Source organism: Hemibagrus wyckioides, linkage group LG09 (genome assembly GCF_019097595.1).
Source record: "Hemibagrus wyckioides isolate EC202008001 linkage group LG09, SWU_Hwy_1.0, whole genome shotgun sequence".
In the NCBI taxonomy this organism is placed as follows: Eukaryota; Metazoa; Chordata; class Actinopteri; order Siluriformes; family Bagridae; genus Hemibagrus; species Hemibagrus wyckioides.
The window spans coordinates 11,107,481-11,117,725 of record NC_080718.1 but is presented as its reverse complement, the minus strand read 5'-3'; the positions used below and the strand labels follow the sequence as shown (position 1 = coordinate 11,117,725).

At 38.8% G+C, this 10,245-nt stretch overlaps 1 long non-coding RNA gene across 1 annotated transcript; it reads right to left on the bottom strand.

The window, feature by feature from the left end:
• Positions 1–1,158: 1,158 nt before the first annotated feature.
• LOC131359247 (uncharacterized) lies at positions 1,159–1,560 on the bottom strand. The gene is made up of 3 exons (XR_009205765.1): positions 1,464–1,560; positions 1,302–1,351; positions 1,159–1,217 (listed from the first exon to the last, which is right to left on the bottom strand). It is a non-coding gene; the product is annotated as an uncharacterized LOC131359247 (long non-coding RNA).
• Positions 1,561–10,245: the final 8,685 nt, after the last annotated feature.

Below are 10,245 nucleotides of genomic sequence, written 5' to 3'. Positions count from 1 at the left end.
AGCCTGAGCAATGTAGGAAAAAGAAGTGAGAGAAAAGAACATGAAATGAAACAGAGGAAGAAAAGATGAAGTGGGTAAGGGGAAAGACATTGCTCAGAGCTCCTCCAAAATGTCCATCATCAGCTGGACGTGCAGCTTGAGGAGTCGCTGAACTGTGGTGGCTAAGGCTGCTGGGTCACTGTAGAGCTCCAGAGGCTGAGTACTTCAGCAAGCTCTGTAAGGTAATCCTATTGACAAATTACACACACATCTAACATAGTGTCACTGAGTTTAAGATACAATCCTGAGAATTTGTGTATCGTGGCATCAGAAGATATTCAACACTTACAATAAGCACTGTGAAGTACAGCTCTGCTGCAGGCTCCCACACGTCCACGTCCCACATGCTGAAGAGCGCAAGCAGGCGCTCCAAGAATCCTCCCTTAAACTTTGGGAAAGAAAGACAAGCTTCATTAATGCCATGTCTTATCAGGTTTAAAAAATATGGAAAAAGAAACCCAGATCAAATAGACCATGTTCTGAAACTCAAACATTGCTTAGAAATCTCCTGATAAGACACTTACTGGCTGAGGTTTTGAGCCATTTATAAAATAGCTGAAGAAAATCAGCTCAAAAAAAACATCCAGGAAGTTGTAGTGGTGGTCCTGCACAGAGTAGAAAAGATACAAAAATAAATTAGCTTTACATATTGGAGTCCTGTTTTCTATATTAGCAAAATCTTTTATCTTTAAACATCTGTCATTTCACACAAGCGTTTATTAGCTTACACAGGAGCTGAGCTCTGCTTTAATCGATTCCTGATTGGAAGGCATCCTCAGGAATCGAATCAGGGCCTCGTAGGCCAACTGCACACCAACTGTATCCTGTTAAAGCAAACGAAAAAATCTCTGTAACTCACTTTGGCTATGGCTGAGAAACTGAAATTATTTCCATCACAAAAATGATACAGCCTTTCATCATTCTGAAGTCACCTGGTTGTTAGCTGCTGCCAGTCGCATGACGATCTTCTTTCCAACCATGAACAAGAAGTTCTGGTTGTGGATGCTGGCAAGCAGAGTCTGAATATAAGACAGCACACAATATAAAAGTTAAAGCAGAGTGGACTTTACCTGCGCAGTAACAGCAGCTGAATAAAGGTTTTACTCACAGCAAACGCCTCACGAAGCAAGGGCACCTTCAGGCCGATTTCAGTCACCCCTCTGTCTGAAAGATGGCAGCTAAGAAACAAGAGATGTAAATGTTTAGTGTATATTAAACATAGAATACACTGTTACATCATTAAAGAGTGAAGAGTATCGTACCAAATAAAGGGCACCTCCAACTCCTCTGGGTTAAGGCGCTCCTCATTCTCCTGCAAGCCAAATCATTAAATCATTAAAACTCAAACAGTAAATTTTACAGTATCTGAATCAGGGGAATAGCAGCATATGTAGATACACATCAGGTCTGAAAGTCTGAATTACCTCACAGTCGTTGTGATCATAGTCCCAAGTGGAGGTGAATATCTGTCCATCTTCAGCCACATACAGCAAAGTGCAGGTTACCGTTGTAGTGGTTTGCTGTTCAATAAAAAAATATCCACACTGAAGACAAATAAAAGCACAACTGACAAAATTCTAAAAGTTACTAACTACAAGATACACTTCATGACAGTGCAATAAATTTACCACAAAATAATGTGGCACGATGAATGATGTCTCCATTCGGTTACAGGAGATGAACTCTGTAACCCTCCCAGATTCAGCCTTAAGAGAACAAATTAAAGTGAACACAATTAGTCACTGCAATTAACAAAAGTTTTGTGATGCCACAACGAATAATCCCTTACCTGTATGCCAGTGAAACAGTCCTCTATGGAGGACTCATAAGGGAATCCCTGCAAATGACAAAAAGCTGAAACTCAAGATCTATTTCACAAACGTGAGCGTCTAATAATCATCAAGGTCAATTCTCTTCCTCAGAGTAATTACGTCTGTGATTACCATGTGATTCAAGCTGCTCGTCTTGGTGGATTTAAACCAACAAAGACGGCTCTGTGGGCCCCTTATCATCCCCAGGAAGTATGTTTTAATTTCCACTGACTGAAAATAGAGAAACAAATTAGAACATTAGAACTTGTAAAGAAGGGTGTTTGTGTGTTTGTATCTCAGCTGCTGCACTGTAGAATACCTTTAACTGGGAGATGGAGGCCTGTGCAGAGAGGAACTGAATATTACGCCAAGCGCTGATCAGCTCACCAGCATCGAGCGGCTGTGAAAAGTAGAGCAGGAAGATCGTGAGTGCTTCTGATCACAGCAGTTTCATACTAATATTCTGTCACTTACAATAAAAACAACCTTGTAAAATCCAGTCATCAGCTTTAGTAAATAAATGAAAGCTTTGGTTACCAGAAAAACAGGTGAAGGGTCTTGAGGTTGTTCTGTGGGCAGCAGCTGGATGTTCGGCTCAACAAACTTAAAACACACAAACACAATTAGTCACTGCAGTTCATAACATTTTGTGATGCCACAATGAATAATCCCTTACCTGAATGCCAGTGAAACTCTCCTTATCACTGGTATAATAAGGGAATCCCTGTAAAAGACAATTAGATGAAACTCAAGATCTACAACCACATTTCACAAAAGTGCTCTTCTAAAAATCATGTCAGTTCAAAAATGTCCATTCTCTTCATCAGAGTAATAAAGACTGTGATTACCTCGCGAGTCAAGCAGTGTGTCTCTGCGCTTTCAAACCAGCAGAGCCGACTCTCTGGACCCCTCATCATTCCAATGATGTCTCTGCTTATGTCCACTGGCCAGAAATAGAGAAACAAAACTTAACATTAGATCTTGTAAAGAAGGATGTTTGTGTGTTTGTATCTCAGTTACAGCAGGGTAGAATACCTGGGAGAGGGAGGAGACTACAGACACACACTGAACATCATGGCAGGCACTGTCCGGCTCATCAGCATCGAGCGGCTGTGAAATGTAAAGCATGAAGATCATAAGTGCTTCTTATCATATCAGATTTATACTAACATTCTTTACAGTAAAAACAACCTTGTAAAATCCATTGATTGGCTTTCGTAAATAAATGAAGGATTTTCTTACCAGAATGACAGCTGAAGGTTCTTCGTGTGGTTCGGTGGGCAGCAGCTGCTGGATTGGCTCAATGACCTCAACACACACACACAAACACACACAGACACACACAAACACACACAGACACACACAGACACACACAGACACACACAGACACACACACTTAGACAAAAGTGGCCTGTAGGTTTTAAATGAAGTTAAAATATTACTATTTAACTGACACATACCTGGAGGACAGAGGGAGTATCTGCTGATTCCTCCAGCACATCCACAGGCTCTGCAATAGATTATTTTTCTGTGACTCAGAATTATGACTCTTCAATTACACAATATCAAACTTTCCTATTAATGCATAAAAGTTAATAAAGCAGCAAGTTTGATAATTAGTTAACTTGGGAAGAAACAGAAAAATTGTAGCAGTCAGATTGTGTAAATTCACTGTACATGTGACCTGATTAAACTCTCTAAAACCTCCTGCCCCAGTCCACCACCCAAATCTATAAAAAATATTATACTGTATAATTATTAAAACCTTTATACTCACTATGATATTGTGTAAATGAAATGATTAGTGAACTTCTCTAGGTAGATACCATACACCGCTCAGCCATAACATTATGACCACCTGCCTAATATGCCGTTGGTCCCCTTTTTGCTGCCAAAACAGCCCTGACCTGTCGAGGCATGGACTCCACTAGATCCCTGAAGGTGTGCTGTGGTATCTGGCACCAAGATGTTAGCAGCAGGTCCTTTAAGTCCTGTAAGTTGCGAGGTGGGGCCTCCATGGATTGGACTTGTTTGTCCAGCACATCCCACAGATGCTCGATTGGATTGAGATCTGGGGAATTTGAAAGCCAAGTCAACACTTCATTCTCATTGTTGTGGTCATCAAGCCATTCCTGATCCATTTTTGCTTTGGGGCACAGTGCATTATCCTGCTGAAAGAGGCCACAGACATCAGGAAATACCGTTACCACGAAAGGGTGTAGATGGCCTGCAACAATGCTTAGGTAGGTGGTTCATGTCAAAGCAACATCCATATGGATGGCAGGACCAAAAGGTTTCCCAGCAGAACATTGCCCAAAGCATGACACTGCCTCCGCCAGCTTGCCCTCTTCCCATAGTGAATCCTGGTGCCATGTGCACACACACCCGTCCATCCACGCGATGTTAAATTAAACTTGATGTATCAGACCAGGTCACCTTCTTCCATTGCTTCGTGGTCCAGTTCTGATGCTCACATGCCCATTGTTGGTGCTTTCAGTGGTGCACAGGGGTCAACATGGGCGCCCTGACTATGCAGTCCCATAATTAACAAACCGTGATTTACTTTGTATTCGGACACCTTTCTGTCAGAACCAGCATTAACTTCTTCAGCAATTTGGGCAACAGTAGCTCGTCTTGTGGATCGGACCACATGGGCCAGCCTTCATTCTCCACGTGCATCAGTGAGCCTTGGCCGCCCGTGACCCTGTCACCGGTTCACCTCTGTTCCTTCTTTGGACCACTTTTGATAGATACTGATCACTGCAGACCGGGAACATCCCACAAGAGCTGCAGTTTTGGAGATGCTCTGATCCAGTCGTGCAGCCATCACCATTTGTCAAACTCACTCAAATCTTTACACTTTCCCATTTTTCCTGCTTTTAACACGTCAACTATGAGGACAAAATGTTCACCTGCTGCCTAATATATCCCACACACTAACAGGTGCCATGATGAGGAGATCATCAGTCTTATTCACGGCACCTGTCCGTGGTCATAATGTTATGGCTGATCGGTGTACATCTGTAACAATGCCCTTTAGCGCGAGAGCTGATTAATCAGTAGTCTAAGTATGATTTAGTATAAAACCAGTAGTCAGGGTTGTTAAAAGTGACTTTTTAATGGGGATGAGTATTATATTGTGGAAATAAATGAAATTCTCGTTGGTCAAGCTCATCAACTCGTTCAGGATTTTAGTGTGTAATGTAAAACAACAGCCAAGTTCACTAGCAGCTTAACTAACATTAGGCTAAACATTATATTTATATTATATTTACCGATAAAATGTGTACTAATTACAACAAATAGACATGTAGATATAATTAGTCCAACTATTACAGTGTAATTTAAATCGGCTAAAGTCCGCTAGCGCACTAGCTAGCGGATCACAAGGCTAATCATGATTTAGTGTAAAACCAGTAGTCATGGTTGTTAAAAGTGACCTAGTAACAGGGGAAATATTTCATTGTGGAAATAAAATAAATTCTTGACCAAGCTTAAGGATTTTATTGTGTCATTTAAACCAGTCGCCGAGTTCGCTATCACGATAACTAGCATGATGCTAATTGTGTAAATGAAATGATTAGCGAAGTTCTCTAGGTAGATAACATACATCTGTAACTAAGTCCTTTAGACCTGACTAAATCACTAGTCTAGTCATGATTTAGTACTATAATAAAATATATAATAAAACCAGTACTCAGGGGTGTGAAAAGTCACCTTTTAAATGGGTAAATATTATATTGTGGAAATAAACTAAATTCTCGTTACTCGAGCTCATCAACTCGGTTCAGGATTTTAGTGTGTAATTTAAAGCAGCAGCATGTTCACTAGCAGGTGAACTATTATTAGGAGAAATATCATATTCACATTAATATAATCAATAAAGTGTTAAATAATTACAACAAATATACAAGTTTTCTCGGTAGATATGATTAGTCCAAATATTACACTGTCATTGAAATCGCTAAAAATCGGCTAAAGTCCGTTAGCGCGCTAGCTGCTGAATCACAAAGCTAAGCACGATTTATTTTATTAAAACCAGGAGAAGGGGTTGTTAAGAATGCACTTCTAATGGGGTAAATATTTCATTGTGGAAATAAAATAAATTCTTAAACCGAGCTTAATGATTTTATTGTGTAGTTTAAACCAGTAGCCAGGTTCGCTAGCACGGTAACTAGCATTAGGCTAATTCACAGCAACATGAGGTGTCTTGTGTGCTACATAACATTAGACTGTAACACTGTCACTTTAACATGATATATTGTAGAAACAGTGTGGCATTAAAGGATAAAGATCATCCTACCTTGAGGAGACTGAGTGTGTTCAGCAGGAGCAAATTATAAAATATATAATTTGTAAATGCATTTTTACGGACTTCACTTCCTGGTTTCCGTACAGTTCGGTTTTTCTCGGAGGTTTTCGGTAGATGCCGTAAACAGGAGGTTTTTTTTTTTTTAAGGTCGTATTGTCTTTAAACTGGTCCTACAGCTTGAATTCTAACTGTACAGCTACATGCTGCCTTAAACTTCAGCTACGCTTCATTTACATTTCAGCTTATTATTATGATTATGATTATTATTATTTATTCATTATTGACTCTTGTTGTTACCAGTTAGTGCTGGTTTATACTGGTTTATACCAGTTAGTGCTGGTTTATACTGGTTTATACCAGTTAGTGCTGGTTTATACTGGTTTATACCAGTTAGTGCTGGTTTATACTGGTTTATACTAGTTAGTGCTGGTTTATACTGGTTCTGAAGGTCGCAGGATTTGGATTATCTTTTGGCATTTTTGCTACACTCCTGTTTCGGATTTCTCTGTATTTGACTCCTACACCGACTCTACAGCGCAGCGATGATGAACTTCAGGGGAGGAGCCGAGCCTCAGCACCAGGATGTGGATCCCGAGCCCGGATGGAGCGGACTGTACGACCCCTGGAACGATGAGTTACTGAGTTTCCTCTTTTTCACTTAAGTATAAAGTCTTTTAAACACCGCGTTATTACAAAAAACCGCAATCAGGAATATCGTTTTATATGATTAGATGGTTTTGAGAAATTCTGTTCGGCTAATCGCTTTACGTACACGATCAGTATGCTAAAGCTAGCGGACAAAACGGCAGACTCCAGTGAAACGAGCAGGGAAGAAGAAAACAGTGTTCATTTTTTCAGATATGTTAACATCAGCTTTTCATAAAAGTCCCAATGTTTACTTAACGTTTGCTAAAGTTTACTAAGTCAAGCCGAGGAGTGTTAGCAAAGATTAGCTAGACGGCTAGTTAGCATGTAGCTAAGTAATTGTTTTTCAGTGTTCATAGTTTTTTTTTGATGGAGTGAATAGAATAAGTTAAAATACTTACAATAACATGAAGTAACTTATTGTTTTAAGGATTTTTCATTTGTCCGTGTTTGTCGAGTTGTTAAAGCGGAGAGAGAAAGGGGCTGTGAGGAAAGGCAGCTAGCTGAACAAAACCAATCGGTACAAATAAATGGAGCTAGTGTGGCAATGTAGAGTGCAGCTTAGGCAAAAATATCAAGCTGTTTGTTTCAGTTCTGTTCAGCAAGGTTTTGTTTCTAGCTGTCGTGAATAAAATAGTTAGGAGTAGTGTCATTTACGATAAAGGGCGAATTTTTGAGAGGAGACACAATTGGACTCAAAGGGGATGTGAACCACTGGAGTAAGAAACTGCTAAAGTAATAGACTGTAATAGAAATGTATTTTAATCTGCATTTTTTGGGGGAAGATATTTTTAAGCATTGAAATAAGTGCACAGTGTGACTAACAGTGAAGCCGTGATACTGGAAGAGCCCTGTATAACACCTATAAATGCAGCTAAAATGTAAATACTGAGTTTTTAATGCACTGTTATAGGAAGATTACAGCAATATAACTTGTGTAAATACTTCTTTTTTTGACAATGAGGCTTTCCTGCTTTACAAAACATACTCAGTGCTATTAAAATAAGGTTTTCTGCTTCCTTTTATGAGATGTTATTAGATGTGTTTCATTGTCTGTTCATCTTCTTTGACACAGGGAGACGTTTGTGTTTCCACAAGATGAGCTCAACTACAACAGAGAGCTCAGCGCTAACGAGGACGACAACAACCTGCTCAGCAAAATGAAGCTGGAGATGGTGGTGAACATGAGGTGTCAACGAGGAACCTGTCCCCTGATAGAAGCCCATCCCCACCTGTGAGAGGCCTCTTTCCTCTCAGGACCCCATCCCCTGTTAGGAGTCCATCCCCTGTCAGGACCTTACCATTGACAAGATATCAATTACTGCTGTATTATGAAATCAATATCATTGTGGATGATATGGACTATGTTCCTGCCACAATGATGATGCCTTTCCGACGCCGGGGCATAAGGAGGAGGAGGAACGAAGAGGATGGCTATCAAGTAGCCCCTCTGAGTAGACGGTAGCGTGTGGAATCTGATGGGGAGGTGGAGTTCATTGGGAGGCACGTCCAATTCCCCAGGAGTTTTGTAAGTTTTTACGTGAGCGAGATGTAACTTTAAAAAGCTCAGTCTTCACCTCATGTTCATCACCTCGTATTCATGATGTAAGGTATGTATCTGTGGTAAGTATTTGTGGTAAGTATTTCACCCCTAGATTTCAGCATTAGTCTTATCTCTAGTATAATCTATAAATGTAAACCATTTCAGTGATATAATTGTGGCATCATTGAAGTAGTTATGACATCTAGTTAAAATAAAATGTCTACTGGTTTTTGTATTTTTCATATGCATTTTGATTTTGTTAAATGTTTAGGATTTTTAGATTATTAAGGTTTTTTTTTATTGTTCTGTTGTTGATTTGTTGTTAAATTATACATTGCTGTAAATATGTAAATAATAAAAAAATCTTAATCTTAAAAATGTAATAAGTTATACAAATGTAGTGTACTCCCACCCCCAAGTTTAGAGTTTATTAAGATATTTATACCACAGCGACTTGCCAATGATAGCAATGTTTCATTTATTAAACATTAATGTTACATAAGCATTTCATAAAAAATTGTCAACACTTTATTAAACGATAATCAGTTTTTAAATTCATTCATAGTCTCTGATTATATCTGGCATACTCGTCCCTGTGAATGCGCTTTTATTATGGAAATAATTAATATTAATATTAGCGTATAATAAATGCTACTAAAATAATGCTAAGTAAGGAATCATACTAAAATATTTTAAAATAATGCACACCTTATTCCAATTAGATTCTGGCATTTTGTTGTGGTATAAAATATATTAATATCTGTAATAAGTGTAAAGTTCATCATTGCTTGTAAATAGTTATAAATAGTTAATAAATTATTTTTTTGTTCAATATTCATGTGTCTACAGTGTCTTTTTTTTTTTATAACACATCATAAGCATTTCTCATTTATTTCTCATAATTACACTGTAGAAATTCTCCATCTGCTGAAACCTTGTTCAGAAGTAATTCCACTGTTTTCTTCTCACAAGCAAATACTTTCTAGTCAACAGTCTAAACCTGTTAAATCTGTATAATGATCTGGTGTTGTTGTAATGCCAAATAATCTGATAACAAGTGAAGCTCAAGATGTGATTTTAATTTTACATGTTCAAGTTAATTCACAAAGGTGATCAAGTGATCAGTTCATAGATGAGACTTAGGAACTAACGCACCATGAGGAAGAAACTTTAGAGTTCAAAGCAGCATCAGCTCTAAATATGGAGGAAAAGCTGTCAGAGAGATGTTGTGGTCAGGTAGACACCAGGGTTTGGATAACAAGTTTGCAATGTGTGAACCTCAGCTGGATTCTGCTTCATGAGGATTTGGGTATATCAAAGCAACGCTGCCAGCCCTATGTGGACTTTGAGGACGACAACAACCTCCTAATTAACACACACACTAACATTTTACATTTTACTGTAGACTGTACATAACTGCAGAAAGGACATTGTTCATATCACACTCTTCGGTGTTTAGAATAATTTATAATCACACTCTCCGGTGTCACCCAAATGAGGATGGGATCCCTTTAGAGTCTGGTTCCTCTTAAGGTTTCTTCTTCATACCATCTAAGGGAGTTTTTCCTTGCCACAGGCTTGCTCACTAGGGATGATTTTGTCTAATATCTAGGACTTTTTACACTATGTTTTTTGTTTCTTATGTTCTGTAAAGCTGCTTTGAGACAATGTTCATTGTTAAAAGCGCTATACAAATAAAAATTAATTGAATTGAATTGAATTGAATAGAATATGTTTGCAGCCACTCCATGGTTTGTACCACTCAAAGGACACATTCATGAAGATTATGAAGAAGGGAAGCATCTTTCCTTCTAGCTGGTCACCAGATTTCCATGTAAGCCAGTCCTTTGCATGCAATGTTTTGACTTTGGCTCCCAGACAGTGTGGTGTAAATA